Raw genomic sequence first — 20,612 nt, 5'->3', positions numbered from 1 at the left:
GACTGCTCCTGAGTCAGCCTGATCTGGCAGCAGTGATCCACAGCTTGGTTAGGTTATGGGGCTGCCCTTGGAGGGTGTCTGGAAGGCTCAGCTGGTGCACAGTGTGGCAGCTGGAGTGTTAAGGGGTGGGTGGTGTCATGCTCATGTTGCCACAGTATGGAGCAATTGTATGGTACTTGGGTAAGCATTCCAGGGACCACTGGATGCCTTGAAAAATGCCTGCTGAGCTCACAGCCACTACACTGAGGTCAGAAGGGAGAGCTGGAGAGCCCATCTCCAATTCCACACCCTTGCAGGTGGCGTGAGGAGAAATATAAGGTCAGAAAATTAACCTTGGGAAGAGAGAATAGGGGGCATTCCAGCGGAAGGAGAGGAGAAGAAGCAAGAAGCCAGGATATGAGGCATCCCAAGCCTTGTCTGTACTTCCTCCCTATCCCTCCAAAAAGCTTATCTAGGGAAAAAGCTAGAGGAGGAGCTAAAGGAGGTCGGAGGTTAGGGAGGCAAAGATTGTCCCCTCTGTTCCTCCCAGCCTGCCAACTGCAGCCCTGAAGGATGTAGAATCCTAGAAGCATGCTCAGTGTATGGCTTGGCTGTCTGAAGAACCACCTCTTTTGATACCAATCTGCTTCCTCACCAAGATCAGTGGGAGCAGCCCTTTCAAAGACGCCCTCACTTGCCGAGGCCCCCTGCCCATAGTTATTTTTTAAACAAAGTTTTTAATATTTAACTATTTTGGGGGAGCATGTCTTTTATATTTGATTTTCTTGTGAACTGCCTTGGTTGGCCTGAAAAAGGCAGCATAGAAATACAATGAATAATGTGAGAGCCAGCTTTTACACCCAGTACCGGAAGGGTTTTGCATGCCATTTCCTGGGAGAATGAGCAGGAGGGTGCAGTGGCGCTCATGTCCTGCCCAACTGGGACTTCCCATGAGTGCCTGACGGGGTAGGCCTTTGACCCTACTGAGCAGGACCGATCCAGCAGGGCTCCTCTGGTGCTCTTCAAGGGTTGGTGGCCAGATAGACAAGGCAGTTCACTGTGCAGAAGCCAAGGAAACTGCTGGAAGAAACTGCTGGTGACTCATAAAGTCTCTTGAGTTTTCCCTTCATTTTGCTTTGAAGGAGACACAGCTACACGCTCTTTACCATATTTAGAAAATACTAACAAGTCATATTCTCACCTTAGGTAAACACAAAATGAGCAATCATAAAAACAAGGGAAGGAGAAGGAAAAAACAAGGGTGTGTGTGGAATGAGCAAGTATATGAGTGTCTTTAAGTTACATCAGTTTTATGTAAGAGGTGCATATGATGACATCAGAGGATGATGCCTTTGATGCTGCCTTCTAAAATGGCGTGTGGTGAGTGGTTCTCGCATTCTTTAGCTCACAGGAAGACTGCTTATGCTTTGAAAAGGGACACACAAGACTTTCTGGGAAGGCTGAACTAGAATCCCATCCCACAACCCCAGAGAGTAGAAGGCAGCCTGGGGAGGGTGATAAAGGCTTAGGCATGATTCAAACTACCCAGCTTTTCATAGATGTCTGCTGTGTAACAAGTAGGATGCCCTCCCCTGCTCCCCACACAATTCCTGTAGTTACATGAAGGAAACAGACATTTCGCATATAAATTATAACTTAATAGTTTATTAAGAACAATAATAACGCAAAAATAAAAAGATATCTCTATATATATTTAGAAAGGTCCACAACCTGAAAAAAAGAATTACAACTGAACCAGATACTTGAAATTCAAATAAGGCTGCAGTCATAAGCATGCTTACTTGGAAGTGAATTCAAATAGTATGGTAGGATGAATGTGACCAACTGTAAAACATAATGAAATCCACTTTTAGATCATGACCCAAGTGCTGAAGTTCAGTGTTCAACTATTTTCTGGGGTTAAAGTGTCCCTGTTTGTTCACCATGATGGTTGGGTCAAAAGATAAAGGAAAACAGTGTTTCCAAAAGGTACAGTCAGGTCCTTACATAATGCATGCTCAGTTAAATTCAATCGTGCAAGCCAAGGAGTGTTAAAAGGCATCAAAAGCCTAACTCATAAAGTTGATATGTAGCTAGTAAAGACTCTCTATGGATTAAAAAATGTTTGATACCCTGCTTTGCAATCATAAGTGCAAATTATATCTAATATTTACCATGCAGTGGATATGAAATTGCAAAAGTTCACACAAGACTCTTGGTTTTCTGGGATTCCCTCTCTAGTGCATTAGATTTTGAATGTTCATATAGGAGCTGCTGAATGTGCCACACATGGGTGTACAATTAAAGTGGTTTTCTGAACGGGTAATTTATCCAAGTGGTAGGAAGGCCCAATCTCTTGTGCCTGTTGCAATATCTGTATGGCACAGGTGTGGGTAACTTGAGGTATGGCTATGACTGATTGGAGTTGTAGGAAACATCTGGAAGGTCACGAGTTCCCCAGTCCTGGCATAGTGACTGGAGAATGTACTCCTATTTTTCGCTTCCAGTTTCTCCTATAGAACATTATTGGATGTGAACATCATTGTCAGCATCCTATAGAACATTATTGAATGTGGGATTTCAGGGCGAAGGCCTGGACGCTGAAGAGCCATGATTTAATTTTCTTTTTCCAGTCCTGCGTTCTGTCATTTGGCAGGGCAGCCCAGCCCTTCAGCCTGTGCGCCTGGAGCTTTTGAGGCTGCTGCACTGAAAGGCCCCAGACCATAGTCAGCTGTGTTGTTTTAAGAGTAGAGCTTGCATTTATACAAAGTGCTGCCATCTTCTGGTGAAGTGCATGCTTGGCAAGCACAAAATAATTATCTCTGTCCTTTGAATAATTAAATGTGTCCTTCAGGAATTTAACAAACATAACCAGCACAGTATTGAAATGCTCAAGCTTTCTGCATAATCAATTTTTGTCACATGTTGGAAGTTTGACAACCCTGAGATGGCTTTTCACTGAAGATGGAGACAAGAATACAAACCAATTTCTAACCAATTGGAATAACCATGTTCAATGATTGTAACAAAATTGTAACACATTTTATTGTAAACCCCTATACCATGCGTACTTCAAATTAACCATTACAAAAATAAAATGCACATCTTACATAAAAAAAACTATCACTAATAAACAGTGCATTTACTTGTTAACTTAGGGTGCAGTCCTATGCATGTTTAGACATGATCTAGAAATGTACAGCAGGGTGAGTATTCCTATATGGTTTTGACATCCGGGATGGTTATATTCACACCACAAACTACCCCACACCTTTGCAATGCACACACAGTCACTTTATTAAGCTACCATGTTCTCTATACTATTTGTATAACTGGCTTTGCACAGTGTCCAAAGCAATGGGTCAAGGAAGAGAGTAGCTCTTAATTATTTACTCTGATCTTTTATTTTGTCATTTTAACTTTTATTTTGCAATAAGGTGAGTGGTTTGGAAACTATGAGAAGCCCACTGGTGGGGTAGAAAACATGACCAATGGATACGGAGGGTTAAAAGTGTTGATTCAAAGATAAGCTGAAGCACTCACATAGCCAATTCTTCCAAATCTTCAAATACTGGGAAAAGACTGCTTAATACCTATTCTCAATGTGCTTATTTTTGTTAAGTGAACTGTTTCTCAGCAGAGATAGCGGATGTCCCAAACCGCTGCCTTGCTGCCAATACTTAACAAGAAATCTAGCAGCTATCCCTAGCAGCCTTGCTCCTCTCATAGCAGAAACTGCAGGGTGAAGGACCAGCATGTGCCCAGTTCATGTCACAACCTCCATTGATCAGCCAGGTTTATGCATGAAATTTGTTGGCAAAACATTATCCATTATCCAATGCTACTTCTTGATCTTAAGCAATCTGAAGCAGCTGCAGAAGCATTGTCTGGACTTCCGATATGGAAGGCACACCATCTGTTCCACACAGCCGCACGAGGAGGCCAGAAGGAAAGAAAGCTCATTTCCATCATGATCATCCATGGTTTCTCCTTGATGGCCCGGTTCACCTGACACAAGCATGGATAATAAGCCATGGCAGCTTTTTCGCCACCCCTGCCTGGGCCAGGTGCATGTCACCCAGTTTCCCACAACTGTTTTAGGGTTGCTGGTTGATTTGTTTACTACCCAGGCCACGCACCCTCACCAGGTTCTCACATAATGACAGGCAACATTCAATGAGGGTAATTAGGGAAATTGGACAGCATGCCTGGGCGTGGTTAATAAATCACTGTGATTTATTAATGAGCAGCACATGCATGGACTCAGTCAATGTAGGGAAATTCCTACCAGGAAGTTGTACTGGGTTAGATGGCTTCAAAACGCAAGCAAACAAATGGATTGCATAGATTTGTAGAACAAATGGATCAGTAGATTGCATTTGCGCATGGCTTTTGGACTTCCCAGAGACATCTGGTTGGCCACCATGGCAAACAGCAGGCACAGTGTGACCCAGTAAGATTCTTGCCATGTTTCTATTGCAAAGTGGACACTTTAACTCCACTCCTGTATTTATGTGACTGACATGGCAGAATCTGTACCTGCAGTGATAGCACTATTCAAATTAACAGCTGCTCCATGCCAGTGGCAGTGATAATGTGGATGACCAAAGCTATCTATACTGAGTTGTATCCAACAGGGGCTCTGTGCCAGTGGAAAATGCTTGCCCATCTAAGAAAAATGGGAAAGGGTTCGGAAAGAACGGGAGTGAAACTCCTTTGTCATGAGTCTGTGGCTAACTCTAAGAAATGCCCTGTGCTGAAAAGCTCTTACACAGCTGCTTGGCCACAGGGGGACAAAGGAAGCGGCTGCATTTTCACCATATACTATGCAGGAAAGTATTATATACACTGAAGAAAAACCTTTCATTTTTACCGATCTCATGAACAAAATGCAAAAGTGACATCTAAAGAATTAATCATGTTCCTGCTGATGGCAACTCAAGGGTAATAGCTCAGAGCTGAAAAACTGCAGGACTTCTAACACTGAAATCTGGATCAAAAGAGCTGTGGCCAAGAGCCATGGCAGAGATTAATGGAAGGTGCAATCCTATGCATGTTTTGCTAGACAAAAGCAATCCAGCTCTCAGCATTCCCCAGCCAGGCTTTTGTCTGGCATAGGATTGCATGCTTACCAGGTGAATCAACTTAAAGTCAGCATCTCTGACTGTGAAAAAGCACAGCATCATTTTTGTATCTAAAAATCAGAGATCTGCAGCAATATTTTTCAATAGAATCTATTAAAATCAACATTTATTTCAATACAGACTCAATATAATCTATTGCAAAGAACCATAAAGAAACTTCCAAGCAGCCAGTGGATTTCACAGATAGTAGGAAGGTAAAAACTGCTACCTTCTGAGACAACTCATTTTAAATTATATGTTCGTGCTTGTCTCTGTGTGTGTGTGTGTGTGAACTGAAACATTATTTAACTATTTAATTTTAAACTCCTCCTTTCTATTTTTTGTTTGCTTGTTCTTAATTTGTTGATTACTTACAGTATGTGGAATCTACTCTGTTCCTTTAGGAAAGGTAGGCACTTTGCTAGATGTGAAGATCTTTAACATGCTCTATGGACAGAAATCAGTGCACAAGCAGTTGGACAGATCCCCTCGGTTTTAGTGATGCATATTTTTTCAGGAGAAAACACAGACTGGAATGCTGACCTTGCTTTGTGTCCATTACATGCCACACTAGCATTTACCTTTAACATAATCTTAATCTTTCTCAGTAACCGAGAATTAGCTACATTTTTCCACCTTTCTCTATAACTTAAACACCTGTATACACTTTCACAAAACAAAGCTATGCTTTTTTTTTTTTTTTTGGTTGCTTGTTCAAATGAAAAGCTCTCACTCAAGCCAAGTATCTTTAACATTTCAGTCTGGATTAATGGAACATTCATAAGAAAATTAATCCTGAGAAATGCTGATGTAAGTTATGTATAGATACAAGCAAAAAACATGGCAAGGGCCAGAGGAAGGAAAGAGAAACTCAGAAAATGTCTAGCTGCTACAATTAGGGCCCTTCCCGCCTGCACTCAGCAGAAAACCATTCAGCCCAAACCACCATGTGGGTGAACAGTTATGTCCTTCAACAGCTGCAACTTCTATATTATCTCGGGAACAAAACCCCAGACTGGCTCTTGCTTCCCCAAGTCTCTGACTCAGCAAGGCATAAAAGCTAGAGCCTTTTCCCACCTGTTTCCTATGAAAAAGGGATCTGGAATTTTATCATAGAACCTTTACTGAAGACTGATTGTTTCTTCTGGATGGCCACAGAGGTTAAGCTAAAGCTGCTGCTGCTTCTTTAAACAAAAAACAAAACAAAACAAAATGTGGGCTTCAAGCTTCTAAGGGCTGAATAATCTTCTAAGATAGCAATTTGAGCAAAGAATTTAGTCTCTTAATTCAGCTTCAATACTGACCGATACATTTTATATGGTTGGATTTTTGTGACTAGGCCTAACAAAGCTTGCCTTTATGAATCCCAGTACTGCAATCACACATCCATTAATAACCTGTCTTACTAGAATAATGGGGGTAATGACACTGAAACTTAAAATAAGTGGGAAACAAAGTAATCTTCACAGGTATCTTTTAAAAATATACCAACCAGGGTAAAGGCATGATCTACTTTCCCCCTTAACTAGTTTGTTATTATTCAGTCTTTTAACTTTTCTCCTGAATGTACTTTAGCCACTTTCCAGTTAATCATTACCAGATACTACACAGAAAATTAATCCAAAGCCAGTACACAGCTGTGCCATGTTTTGTAAGGCAGAGAATAAAGGCAGTCTGTTGACTCATAGCTTTTAGTTAAACATCTCACATATAATCTGATCCAGCAGTCTGGGGTATTGTTGCCATATTGGTCTCACACACTTTAATAGTACGACACTCATATTACATTCATTCATTTGTTACATTATATAGAGCCCAATAGCCAAAGCTCTCAGGGCAATTTAATGAGATTTTTGTTTGCATTAAAAATCTGATCTTCAGACATTCACAAACTTCTGAGAAACATATCAATTCTTGATGTCTCCTTTTGCCCCTGCTTTTCCCTTTCCTCCTGAAGAGTTTTCTAGCAGTCGTTGCGGCTTTTCCTACCCCGCATTTTTCCTCACCGCCGCTCCTGCCTCTCCACCACCTTGATTCAGAGAGCCAATTCTTCCTCATTCCAGCCAGGAGAATCCAGTTCTTTATTGCTAGCACCTTCACCATGAGTATTCCCCAGGGGAGAGGAGCAAGATCCACTTTGGGAAGTCACTCTCGAACTGCTTGCTTTCTGAGCAACAGCTCTGGACACTCCTGGGCATTATGAAGACATGGAGAATGCACTCCATTGTCATTTAAAGTCTGCAGTGAGGGTGGCCAAGGAACAGCCTCTTGCTGCCACCACCGAATTGGCTGAGTGCTGGGCAGGAGAGCTACAGGACCGTCTGTGGCCTATTACTTGCTGCCCTGCGGACACTGACAATCTTTTGAGGCCTGCTGTAATACCCTTCCAGGACAAAACCCCTTACATCTGCTGGGACTTAAACCGCAGTGCTGCAGCAGGTAAATTAGGTGAGCTATTCACTGCACATCCTTGCCCAGCTTTCTTGGCTGAATTTCAGCGGTGCAGCTCAAGGACATTGACAAAGCTCTTGGAAAGGTTTGTGCAAACACTTTCTTGTTGGATCCCTGCCCCTCTTGGCTTGCAAAAACTGGCAGGGACGGAACAGCTGGCCGAGCCAGGGAAGTGATCGGTGTCTCCTTGTGAGAAGGGTGGCGCAAGGCTGCCTGAGCAAGAACAGCAAGGCAGCCCTTTTGACCTCCCAGTGGCTTTCAGTTACATCAACCATGGAGTCCTTCTGGGGTGGTTGTCTGAGTCGGGAGCAGGAGATCCTGCTCTGTAGTTGTTCTGCTCCCACTTGGATGGTCGGCTCTAGAAGGTGGAACTTGGGTATTACTGCTCAGCCCCATGGATTCTCCAATATGGAGTTCTGCAGGGGTTGGTTTGGTGTGTAGGCTGTTCAAGGTATGGATGCATCCACTGTGTGGGGGCACGGGGAACTTTGGAGTGCACGACCGTCACTATGCTGATGGCACAGCGCTGTATTTCTGCTTTTCATCTCTATCAGGTGAGGCTGTGGATGTGCTAAATCAGTGCCTGGATGAGGGCTCATGATCTGAAATGCAGTCCAGACAAGACCATGATACTATTACCAGGAGGTTCTTCTAGATGCGGTTGCAGCCCCTCTTGAAGGAGCAGCTTCGTAGCTAGGGAGTTCCCACGACCCATCTTTGTCGCTTGTGACTCAAGCACACTCAGTACCATGGTGTGCCTACCCCGTTGGTGGCTCAGCTCTGCCCCCTTCTGGACAGCAATAACTTGGAGGCAGTTGTCTATGCACTGGTAACCCGTAAGTTAGGTTAGTGGAATATGCTCTACATGGGGCTACCTTTGAAGACAATGCAGAAGCTGCAAGATGGGCAGCCAAACTGATAATAAGAACAAGAAGATTTGAACATATGACACCTATTCTGACTTACTTCCACTAGCTGCCTATATATTTCCAAGCCTGATTAAAAGTGCTTGTTTTGACCTGTAAAGCATTACATGACTTGGGACAGAATAGTATGATGCCATATCGTTCGTGGCTTGAACCTACCCATATAAAACATTCGTGAACTAAAGCTCACCTCTAGGTGCCTCCTTCGAGATAGGCTTGGAATTATTTCTCTTACAAGGCCTGCCTGGTGCCAGCATTGTTATCTTTTAAGCAATAGCTTAAGTGCTTCCTTTGTATATATCTCTGCTTGGGTTTACATGACACAGCAAAGCATTGTGTGTGGCAACAAGCCATGCTAAGTTGTCTTGTCATGCAAACCTGGAGCATTTCCCACATGGTGACATGTTCATGGGCAACAAGCCACTCTGACAACCCACTGCTTTTCTGGGACTTCGTGTATCCATGATGGGTTGTCATCCTGTCTAAACACAGTAACCAGTGGTGGTTACTGGTAAGCAGCTAATGCACCTCTTGGCAAGAGCTATGGCCCTTGCCACTGTTGCCAGGTTTTCTGGGCCAGTGCCAGCTGCCCTACAAGTGGCTTAAATAGTACTTTGTGATCGTTAACACTGGCTGGGTGTCCACTGCCATGATCACGGGTCCTTTTAGCTCACCATGGTTTTTTGTCCTTTTAACTTTTTTCCTGAGATTGCAAAGCCCTACCTGACCCCCAGTTTCCACAGTTACCATTTTGACAACCACTCACAGCCCTTCACAGTGACCAAGCAGTGGAGGGCTTTCAGTGGTTGGTGATGTATAGGTGATGTAGTGCCCTGTGTGCATTGTGATGTCTGCATCGCATTTCCAACCTAGCACACACCAATAATTCTGCTTCATTCCCATAATGTGAGAAAACCCAACAGAAAGCTCATGCTGCCACCAGATCTGGAAATAAAGCCTTGTAGATGCTGAGCTACCATTCTCTAAAACCAGCCAACCTGGAAATAGCCATAGTCATCAGGTTGGTGGGTATTTTCCCCTCTTTTAACTGCACATCAACTGAGTTCCATTTCTTGTCCACTCCAGTGATCTGGCACAATTTGCCAGATTCATGGGCTGATGAGTTCCAGGCATTTTGAATGCCACCAACACGAGAAGGCAGTGTGATTGATGCTTCCTTGACTGATAGATTTGATAGATCAACAGAGCTGTTGAATCACCCATAGCTAACAATATGCTGTCTGATATAAAAAGAGGCAGTCAAGCAGAGTTAATGCTTAGCCTGATTAATAAGAAATAAATGTCTGAACAGTGAACAGAGATAAACATGATGACTGATCCTTTTACTTATGTTCAGGCATGACTATTAGATATCTGAGTCTTTGGAAGATAAAGACACTTTTTGTACTTTCATTCATACAGAAAAGGTTCAGACATGAGATCATTACGAACAAACATAAATGGCTGTCACAGCATGTTTAATATTCTGAATGAATGACTAATATTTTTAAAATATTCTTTGTGGGCTAGAGATTTGTTATTAATATTTGAGATCCAGAGATAACTGTTTGTTAGGGTCCTAAAACTAAGCCACTGAAAGTACTATTCAATAGTCTGAATATAAGACTTCCAGGTAAGTCTCATAGTGCATGTACATGGAAATGGTGCAATTTAGGTGGGCATAAGTGGGTTTAGCTGTGCTTGCCTCTGGGTTGGACTGTGGCTTTCTATGATGCTCCTAATGCTGCCTTCCTCATCATGCTTCCCCAGATGTTTTGGAATACAGCTGCTAGCCTGGGCTGGTGAGAGTTGAAGTCCAAAACATGTGGAGGCTACCAAACTGAGGAAGGCCGAAATAGCATCTCCAACATGTTTTGGAGACCTTATTCATCCAATCCTGCAGAGTATTTTATTTTTATTGTATTTGGTCAGAAAGTTTAAGCTATTAGGCAGTATAGGAATAACACTAATAATGATAGTAATGATGATATCTCCAAATTTCAGTTTCATTCCTTTGCATGATTTCTCCAAAGTAATATATGAACTATCCCTGCGAAACCAACAGCTGAGTGTTGGAGGGATACTTGCTGTGCAGCTCTCTCAGTTTCACATCAGTTGTCAAAAGTGAAATTTGCTACTTCAAAATATCGATTAAATAAGGTGAAAAGGAAAAGGTCTCTGTCTGTGGAGAGAGGTGGAAACTTTGTTACCATTTGATACTTCTAAATTGCTAGGTGAGCTGCTTTGATATATCAGTGTCACTGTTTCAAGGGGAACGCTCACTGTCATTTAAAAGGTGTGTTCCGTTGTTCAGGTGTTTGGGAAAACAAAGGGGCTTCTTGCTAGTGATACAATAGGGCTAATTTCCTGCTGCAAACATGAGGATAATATTTGGATAAAGGATAATATTTCCCCCTATGAATTTGCTAATCATGTAGCTTGGCTGTTAACCCATTTCATCTGCGTGCTGGCATTAGAGCACATTGGCAGTCTGGCTGGTCCATGCAACAAGCCAGAATATGGCTTGCATGTAGATTGTTGCTGAACACAATAGGTCATTGTGTTGTGTGAGTACTGTTGCACTAAGAAACTGTGTCCTGTTGTTGGACTGTGGATTCTGGGTCATCCTATTTAATCTGTCATAGACTGTGAACACAGCTGGGTTCACATGACACAACATATTCAGTTACAACCTGCAGTTCAGTGGCAACTCATACTTGTCCTGTACTCTGGCTTACCATGTTGTGTGAACGAGGTCTTAGAGAAGACAGTCTTCCCTGGCCACCCGCATCATCATGATAGAGAAGATACCAAAGCTGATCTATACTTGACTGTGAGCACCTAAGTGAAATTGATTGAGAGCCAAGCTGGAAGAGCTTTTCCCACATCTGTGGCCTGACTTTTCCAGTTCTAGTTCTCAGAGCACTCTGGACAATCCTGGACAAATACCTACTACATGTTTTGGTTATGCTGTTTTCTTACTGCTATTAATTCTCATGTGGCATTTTTGGCAGTGCTTTTAATTATGGACTAAGATTTGAAGCAATGCTCGTTAGGCTATTTCACAACAGATCAGCACTTGATTAGTACTACCACTCCCTCTCTCTTCTGTTTCAAGGAGCAATTTTATACCTACTTATGCCATGGCTGGCTGAGGAATGCAGGGAGTTAGAGGGCTTTTTCTAGTCTGAAATGCTTATAATGGCACTCATATTGGTAGACATTTCAGTTATGTAATGGCTCGAAAGGCAGCATGAACAGAGAGATGGATGTCTGGTACTATTGTTGTCCATCTGCAGCAAGAAATAGCAGGAGCTGCGGCAACTGCAATGAGAATGCGAAAGAACACTTGCCATGGTGGAGTCCCACACGCTAAAGTTGTCTGGAACAGGCAGGCAGGCAGGCAGGCAGGCAGGCACAGAAAGGCAAGACGAATGCAAGAAATGCTCCTTCCTCATTGTTCTCAACTGCCCTCTCCTCCATCGATGTAGGATGCAGTTGGGGAAATTTAGTGCAAAGAACATAAAGATACACTGCACAGTTAAAATGCTTGAGCATCTGGTAAGTATTCTGAAGCTATGAGCCTCTGAATGCTGGATGTTACACACTAGTAGTTTATCCAGATGTTTATTTTTTTGGCTATGCTCAAGCTATTCCATCAATGTCTCCGGGCACACTGTGATTCTATGGGTCTCTTCCCTTCTGTTTTCACAGGTGTGCTTACATGCAGCATCAATGAAAACTCCTGTTGTCTATTAATAATGTTCATCCTCTGGCCCCAGGATCTGTTAGCCATTTCCATAGTCCAACTGCAGGGCATACTTAATGTGCGTAGCAGCAAACAGGCAGGCCAGGCCAACCACTTTACTGAGCCATCTTTTTCCTACTGGGTTCAGTGAGTCTTATCTCTCAGTAAGCATTGGTAGGCTGCCCCTTGGTCTCCACATGTCCTAGTTCAGGCTGGGGGAAAGGGGATCGGCAAGGCAGTGCGGATGAGTGCCAAGCTAAGAGGACTGGAGGTGGTGGTGGTGGTGGTGGTGGTGGTGGTGGTGGTGGTGGGGTGTGTGTGTGTGTGTGTGTGTGTGTGTGTGTGTGTGTGTGTGTGAGAGAGAGAGAGAGAGAGAGAGAGAGAGAGAGAGAGAGAGAGAGAGAGAGCGAGCGAGCAAAGGATACAGATGCACTCTTGGATATACTGAAGATTAAATTTCAAAAACAACCCCCCCCCCCGCACACACACACTGTATTTTATGACTTCTCTCTCTCTCTCTCTCTCCATCTCCCCCTTTCTTTCCTAAATACCCTTATAATAACTCTAGCAAGGTCATTGGTGTAAGTCAAACAGTTTATCCTTGAAAAATAAAATAAAAATAAAAGGACTTGTGGCTTTGATGTTACTGGCACATGCCAGCGGAAAGGGTGGCTTGAAAAGGTCTTCTCCTCATTCTGTGGTCCTCTACACCACTTCCACCTCTGTCCCAGAGTGTCTCCAGTCCTCGGGGGGACATGGGGGAGGCATAGGGATTGCAGAGGGACCAGGCATGGGCCAAGTCCACCCTGTTTCTGCCGACAGGACTCCTGCCTTGGATCAGAATCTTCTCACGGATGACAGGGACCTTGCATCTTACGCAGGTACATCCTAGCGCTAAGCTTTGGGTTAGATCCAAAGATGCCATTCTGCTCTCAGGAGGAGGCCTTCTGTAAGTGGAAAGCTTCTAGGAACAAAAAGGCCTCTTTGTATCTAGCCCACTTTTTTGGAGCCATCTCTTAGCGACATTAAATTTTGATTGATGGGGATATGACAATGGTTAACACAAGAACCAGAAAAGATAACTTCAGCAGAGAGGAGAACCCATGTTCAAAAGAAGAAAAGGGTAATTGTGAAGAAGACCTGGGGACAATTTCTCACAGAAAGAAGAATCAGAGAAGAAGAAACAAATTCAAAAATGAAAAAAGGGCTATATCTTTGGCCAGAAATATAAATGTTCCTCCTAAAGTGGTACTCTGACCGCTGACAGAATAAAAGCGGTTTTACTACAGTGGTGATTGTACCATTGCCACTACCACTTTGCATAATTGTACAACCTTTTAAATATGCAGAGTACCCTGCAGTTGTCCCTGCATTTACTCACAATACAACATAGAGTCTCAGGCTACAATCATCCTTGCCTTACTTTTGATGGTGAATGCCTAAATTGGGTCAAAGTGTGGTGGATGCCAGGCATCAGTGTGGGTAGTAATGGGCACATCAGAAAACCAATATTTGCACTCTCTCTCTGGCTCAGCAGGACTCTGGGCCAAACACAGCATCAAGGTTGCACTCTGCTGCTTTTGCCTAGGTCAACATGACTTAAGTGATGTTCAGTGCTTGATAAAGCATTAGAAGGATGTTCCCACATGCAGCTTCAGCAGGAGTTGTCAGCCTCTACAGTTCCTGACAGAATCAGAACATGGCAATGGCAGGCAAAGCAAAGATGTGAAGTGGTTCCACAATGATGGGATTACAGAAGGCAGCAAATCCTGTAATTTTGGCACTTGGTAGGTCTTGTTCAGGCAACATGGGTGCTCAATTTGATCTGGGTGCAATGTATCATTTCAGCTAACCCCCAGGAGCCACTTTTAAAGTGATATCTTAGTTCTGGAGCATGTGAAGTATGAAAAAAATGGCTTTGATCCTATTTCTCTCCTCTCTTTGATCCAACCTCCCTGCATTTAAGTTTTTGACCTCCGGGCATTTCAGATCCTGTCATTTTTTAAATTTAAAAGTAGTAAGAGAATCCGTGCTACATCATTGTGAAGGAACCTGATTTGGATGTCTGGTGCAGCTGTGAGATTTGTTGATTCTCCCAACAGGTTAAGGAACCAGTTGATGCTTGGCCATGTTGTGATTCAGCTACCCACCAGAAGAATCTTGGTAATAGATCACCCTGAATGCAAGCAATTCCCATTATTTTTGGGTTAATGAGCACATTTCCCAGCATTTTTGCCATATGGCTTCCATGATGGTAGGACACAGTCACAAAACACTCACTGTCCAGAAGGGAAACTGCTGAAATGGGAAACATAACTTACCCACAGAGTTGGGGGTCTGAAATCCAAACCACAAAACTGCTTTTCTGTGCCCAAAGATAGTTTTGGATTCCACTATACAACCCTCCCAGAAAGGGAGGGGTGCATGGTGGACATCAAGAGAGGTGCCTGCAGGCTTAAGGGCACTACAGACAACTCCCTGGAAACCCCAGGCTTCTACTGTGAAGTTTAGTAAAGTCCTATTCCAAGCATTCACTCCAGTGCTAGCACAGCAGCAAATCTGCTCCATAGCTCTCACTCCATCATGGAAAGGACCAATTTGTTCTTTCAACCTCCCTTGCCAACAAGCTCCACACCACCTGTGCCCCCAGCACGGCTTGGATTCAGGCCTTGATCAAAGCCTGAATTCGAACCTAAATGGTGTGTGGTCAAAAGGAGCCTGAGGGCCTGGGGCCCCTTCTCTCCCTATAACTGGACTCTGGAAGGGGCAGCAGCTCCACCCACTCTGTGACCCCGAGCTGTAGAAGTTTCTTCCAACCCCCTTCTGCTGTCACTAAAGCCCCATAAGCGTGATGCACAGAGACCAGGACTGTGAGTTGTTGAAGTATGTGTTATCATGTTGTCTTAACTCAGCCAGGCAACCTTTGCTTTCCAAATTGTGTGTCGTTCAGCAAAAATTGTCATCTTGGCCAGGCTTTAACATAACAGGTTTTGATTCAGGCATGAATATTCAGAACAAAAATAAACTAAGATTAAATAATTGCTTTCATGACTGTCTTCAGGGATGATTAAGTTCATTGAGAATCCATTTATTTGTCTTTTCCAAATAGTTTACTTTACTTTAATAGTCCTCAGGCTATGTGGTTTGAAAAACTAGAACAATCAATGTAACTAATACAACTACATTAGTCTCAGGCACGCTTTTTCCTCCAAGCTGAATACTTGTGACAGATCCTTGTTTTCTGTTATCTGTGCAATGTACCTCTCACCCTTCATTGTACTCCATGCAGCATCTCAGCACCTTGATCATGGTGCAAGATTCCTTCATATGCATCTTGAGACACAAACTAAAGGATTCTGTGAAGTAGAAATGTGCACGGAACTCAGCATTTTAAAAAAATCTTAGGCAAACAGAAACTGCACAGGAAGTGACCCAAGAGTAAGTCATGGGCATCAGTACTGATCCAAGCATTCATTTTCAGTGCTACCCACTCCTAAAATCTTTGGAAGCAAATTCAATGAACTCAGAACTGACTTCACAGTGAGCACCGTGTGATTCTGCATTGTGAAGGTCCACAGCTCAGCAAGCGCGCATATGCTTTGCATTCAAAACGTCCCACATTCCCTTCTTGGCATTTCTAGGAACCGCTGGACACAGCCTCTAGCTAAAGCCAGGGGTAATTATCATTGTGTCTTCCAGGCATTTTGTACTACAACTCCCAGCTCCTTTGACCACACCATGCTGACTGGGGCCTATGGGAATCGTAGTCCTAAACATCTGGAGGGTAACATTTTGCCTACCCTGGGTGTAGACCATGCTCGGCTACATAGACCTATGGCAGCTTCTGTGCTTCTGAACTTCCCAAAACATCTTGCTGACCACTGTGGGAAGAGACGTGCTGTTGATAGTGTGCAAATGCAAACTGAGCAGCAGTGCTAGGTACAAAATGCAGGGCTCTGGAAGACAGGATAGGAAAAGCATACAAATGTGCACGTGCTAATTTACATATGCTCTAGTGTCCCTTCCTCCCTCTTTCTGTGGGGTGCACATGTCCTTAAAGGACCCTCTCTTCCAAGGACACCCCAATTTGGGAAAGGATATAAGTTCAAGAGAGAAGGGCTTTGATTTCGGGGAGAATGAAATCCAGGCAGAAAGTTTCTAGGAGGGGGCAGCAGGAGGTGAAGCACAGGTGGGCAAAAAGCCAGGTGATCTAGGGGGATCAGGGGCCACCGAGCCCATCTGTGCTCCTGTACCTTTATTTCAGCAAGCAGCTAGGCAGGTGGTCTCTCAACAATTTGGGACTTCAAATGAATGATTCCGGGCTTGCGCCAGCTTTACTGGGGTGCCTCCTAAAAGCAAACTGAGAAAGGAAGTATACACAAGAATCCTGTGAAATACGAATAGGTGCATTTAATGTAGCACGAATAGGTGCATTTAATGGACCACTCCACTGCTTTCCCTGCATAAAAAAACCCAACATCCAGGCAAGCCTTGGGCAGCCCAATGCGGGAGACGCCTCAGCAGGTGACTGTAGGTGGGAGCTCTTTTCACACATAGGCACCCACTGCATTCAGCTCTGGCCAGGTAGCACACAGACCCCCATCCTGCCCCTGAGAAGTCAAGGAAGCCAATGCAGGATCCACAACAGAAGCCTGATATTCTAGTCTATCTACAAAATAGCTCATTCTGATACAGTCCTGCATACACTTCCATTAAGTAAGGTTAACATTGGGAGTTATCCAATTAATATTACAAGAGAAAATTAACTACAAATGTGCCAGAACAATAAGCAATTTTGATCAATCTGAGAAATAGATACAAGGATCCATTTCCTCTTTTCTGCTCAGTCTTTTATGAGAGACAATTTAATTCTGGTTTAGAGAGAGAGAGTGGGGGGGGGGGAATCTCATAGCCAAAATATTTTGTTCCCCAAGTGAGTTCAGAAACAGACAACTCTATGCATATTGCCCAGCACAATAATGTCAGCTGAACTTGACAGTGTATTTTAGCCTGACTGCTGTCCAATTCTGTCTCTGCACAGTATCATAGATCCTATAGGCCAGGGGTGGCCAGACTGCACAATGGAAGAGCCACATATGGATGATGTCAGAGGCTTGAGAGCCACAAATGGGCACCCATAAGCAGTGGGGGCCAGCAGTAAGGGGGCACCCGCAGGTGGCAGCAGCAGGTGGTGAGTGGCAAGCTGTATATAAACTCAAAGCACCTCCCCAGCCTAAATCTGGCCACCCCTCCTATAGGACTTGAACACATACATATTCCATAGGGGAAAAAAGGGTGAGAAACGGATGATTCATGTTTGATTATTTAGATATATACACCACTCAGGGCTTGCAACAGCAGTTCTTTCGTTGTTTTAATCATTCTCAAAATTAATTTTGTGAGGAAACATCCAGTGTGCGCGCGCCAGGGGTGGGGATTGAAACAGGAAGTGGGAATGAAGCACTTGTTCTGGAAGCATAAGCAGGTCAAAGAGTTTGCAGAGGACTGAAAGGTCTGTAGGATGTACAGCTCTTTGCAGACTTTGTTATTGTTCTGGCTCTATGTGAGAATTTCCTGCTGGAGTCAGAGGACCCCCTTAGATGCCATTTCCTTGCATGAAAACCACTTCTATGGCTCTTTTTTAATGTGCGAAAATCTTACGTAAATAATCACGCGTGATAAAGCAAGTGTGGTGTTTGCAACAAATAAAAAAGAAAGGGACGCACACCTGTTTATCACACACAATGACTTCCAGGCCATTTTGATGCATGACCTGTATGCATCAGACTATTTCCTTTAAGGAAAACATAAATATATTAAGCAAACCTGTAGGCATGCAAATTCTTTGTCTCTGGCTTAATGAAACAAACAATCGATCAATTATATCTCTATGCCACCATTTTGTCTTTCAAAGAACTCAAGGCAACTTAACACCATTACCCCCCTTTTCTCAATCTTACCATTGCAGCAAGAACCCCATGAGGTAGGTTGGGCTGAGAGGCAGCGACTAACCCCAAGTTACCTAGTTATCTCCAAGGCTGAGCGGGGACTAGAACCCAGATTGTCCGAGTCCCTGCCCTGTGTTCTTAACCACTACACCACACTATCTCTCTATGTACATGTGTTTGACATTTGGAGTATTTCTCATTAGATTGTGCCACAATACAAGGGAGAGAGAGAAGGTAGTTTGGTTTGGTGAAGTTTCTGAATCCCTTTGCTGTCCATGAGTAAAAATAGAATAGACGCCCAAAATAGTGCCATTTCAGCAAATCCCTATTATAAGCCTAGATGAAATGTTTAGCAGCATTTATAAGACACCATAGTTTTGAAATCAGATTTAAAATATGTGTTGGATGCAAGTCAGCCATTCTAAATGTTTTATTTTATGAGTAATAAACTACCCCAGTGTGTTTCACAGCTGTCAGTTAAAAGCAAACAAACAAGATAGGAAAGGAACTGAATGTATGGATTATAGCAGCAAACGTTTTCCAAGTATACATGTGGCAGGAGCTGCAGAGAAGGCAGAAGTGTTTGAAAATACCCCTTTGCCTTTAAGAACACGGCAGTCCAAAGAAAGCTTGGCACACTGAAATGATCGGGAGCAGCGTGCTCCATGCCCCATGGTCTTGACTCCCAACAGTTTCAACTGGATTTAGGGGCACTTGTGGTTTTTTGTCCAAATGTCCCCGGAACCTTCCTTTACAAAAACAGAGTTCTCTCATGTTGTGAACACTGAGAAACAAGCAAGTGGAATTAAAGATTTGAAATACCAGCACTTTCTTTGCCTGTCCTGAACACCCTAGAAAGCCTTTGGGACCAAACCTTATACTGCTATTCTGCGCAAAAGCAGCTCAAGGCAACCATCTTCAGAAGCCACATACATTCAGTAAGACATGCCACCGTGTAATGTTTTTTGGGAATTGGCATCAATACCCCACATGGAGAAGAAGAGAGGGAAGCTTATCAGTGGAGACTTTGGCTCCACTGAAATAATAGGCCCAACTTTCCTTTCCCTTCAGTTATGGCTAGAGTAAAAGAAACCAAGACAGGAGTATTCATAAATACAGTGATAGATTCATCCCAGTGACCCCATGGAAAAATTCCAGTGACAAGACAACCATGTATCTAGGCATCTGTGCTGTGAGTTAGTTAGCATTTTTAAAAGTACATAAAAGTACTTACCTTCCGATGTGGGCAGGACTTTCATTTTGGAAAGTGTCGAAACGCATTAGCTGCATCCATTATCAATCTTTTTTGCCAGACATACCATTTATCTTTGGCGTAGGTTCCCACTATTTTTGTATTAGTTTCAAAGCAATAGCGATTCTATTTAATTTTCTTTCCACCAGCTACAAGGAATATGTTCTATAAAACACATTGTGCAGCACTATTTTATATAAAAATATAAATAAAGGCAACAATGTGAAGGCCAAGGAGTAGAGAACGACAGAATGCCTGGGTTGATTTACAAGGGCTTGTGTGGGAAAAGGTTAAAATTAGATTGACGAGCAAGTGTGTTCGGAGGCGGCTGGCTGACAAATGGCAAAGCTATGCCAATGTATTACTTATGCAGGAGATGGAGTGGAAGCGAGCAGGAGCCGTATTTATGTTTTGCTCGAGCATGTTCAAACTTACAGTAAACACAGGGTGCCTGGGTGGGCACAGCAGATGCCTGTCAGAGATGCCTTCTTTTCCCTTCGCTCCAGCAATGCGTCACTGGCGAAGTGAACTGGTCAGGGAGATTGCTCATGTTTTGTGGGAAAGTCAAGAAGGAGCGCTCTGTTTCCCGATGGATGGTGAAATTCCATGTGGATGAGTTTCCATCCATTTGCAGATAAATCTGTTGCATTGAGCCATGATGACTAATGGCCTGCTCTTTGAAAACCCAGGTTAAAGAGATATGGAAGAAATGCAGACTCATCAGGGTGATGCATTTGCTTGTAGCTGATTGTTCAGCTCCAAAAGCTTTTAGTAAATGCTCTTCTATTGTATGAAATAGAGTTGGGGATCCAGAAAGCCAGACCAGGGGTCCCTCTGGCATGTGAAAAATGACTGGCCAGGGGTCTCCAAGGTTTCAGAATAGGAGCTTTCCCCCCCAACCCTATGGGATTGAATGTGGGGCTGCTGTATGCTAAGCCGTCCCACTGAGTTGTGGCCTCCACCGTACCCTAGCAGTTTGATTCCCATGATCCAGGCTACACCACTGTTGTTCTTTCATAGTCAGGCAGAAAAACAGCATTGGCAGAGCCCTGCCCCATGGGGTTGGCAAGCTGAAGGGCCAGTCACAAGTTTTTTTGAACCACTGGATGACTGCAGCGCCAAAGGATGGCTTGAACCATTGCAGAACTAGCCTTGCCGGCTGAGCTTTCAAGTTACCTCCAATAG

At 43.6% G+C, this 20,612-nt stretch overlaps 1 protein-coding gene across 4 annotated transcripts in view; it reads right to left on the bottom strand.

The window, feature by feature from the left end:
* The window catches only part of ITGB6 (integrin subunit beta 6), a 64,101-nt gene extending 43,968 nt beyond the window's left edge, over positions 1-20,133 (bottom strand). For all 4 annotated transcript variants that reach the window (XR_006413514.1, XR_006413515.1, XM_044417859.1 and 1 more), the window contains exon 1: positions 19,410-20,133. The gene's annotated coding sequence lies outside the window, so the exon portion shown is untranslated. The remainder of the gene's footprint in view (positions 1-19,409) is intronic.
* Between the last annotated feature and the right edge of the window lie 479 nt (positions 20,134-20,612).

This window comes from Varanus komodoensis, unplaced genomic scaffold, assembly GCF_004798865.1.
Source record: "Varanus komodoensis strain SLA01 unplaced genomic scaffold, ASM479886v1 scaffold9, whole genome shotgun sequence".
NCBI lineage: Eukaryota > Metazoa > Chordata > Lepidosauria > Squamata > Varanidae > Varanus > Varanus komodoensis.
Note: the sequence above shows the minus strand (reverse complement) of the source record. Positions and strands in the feature narration are given on the sequence as shown.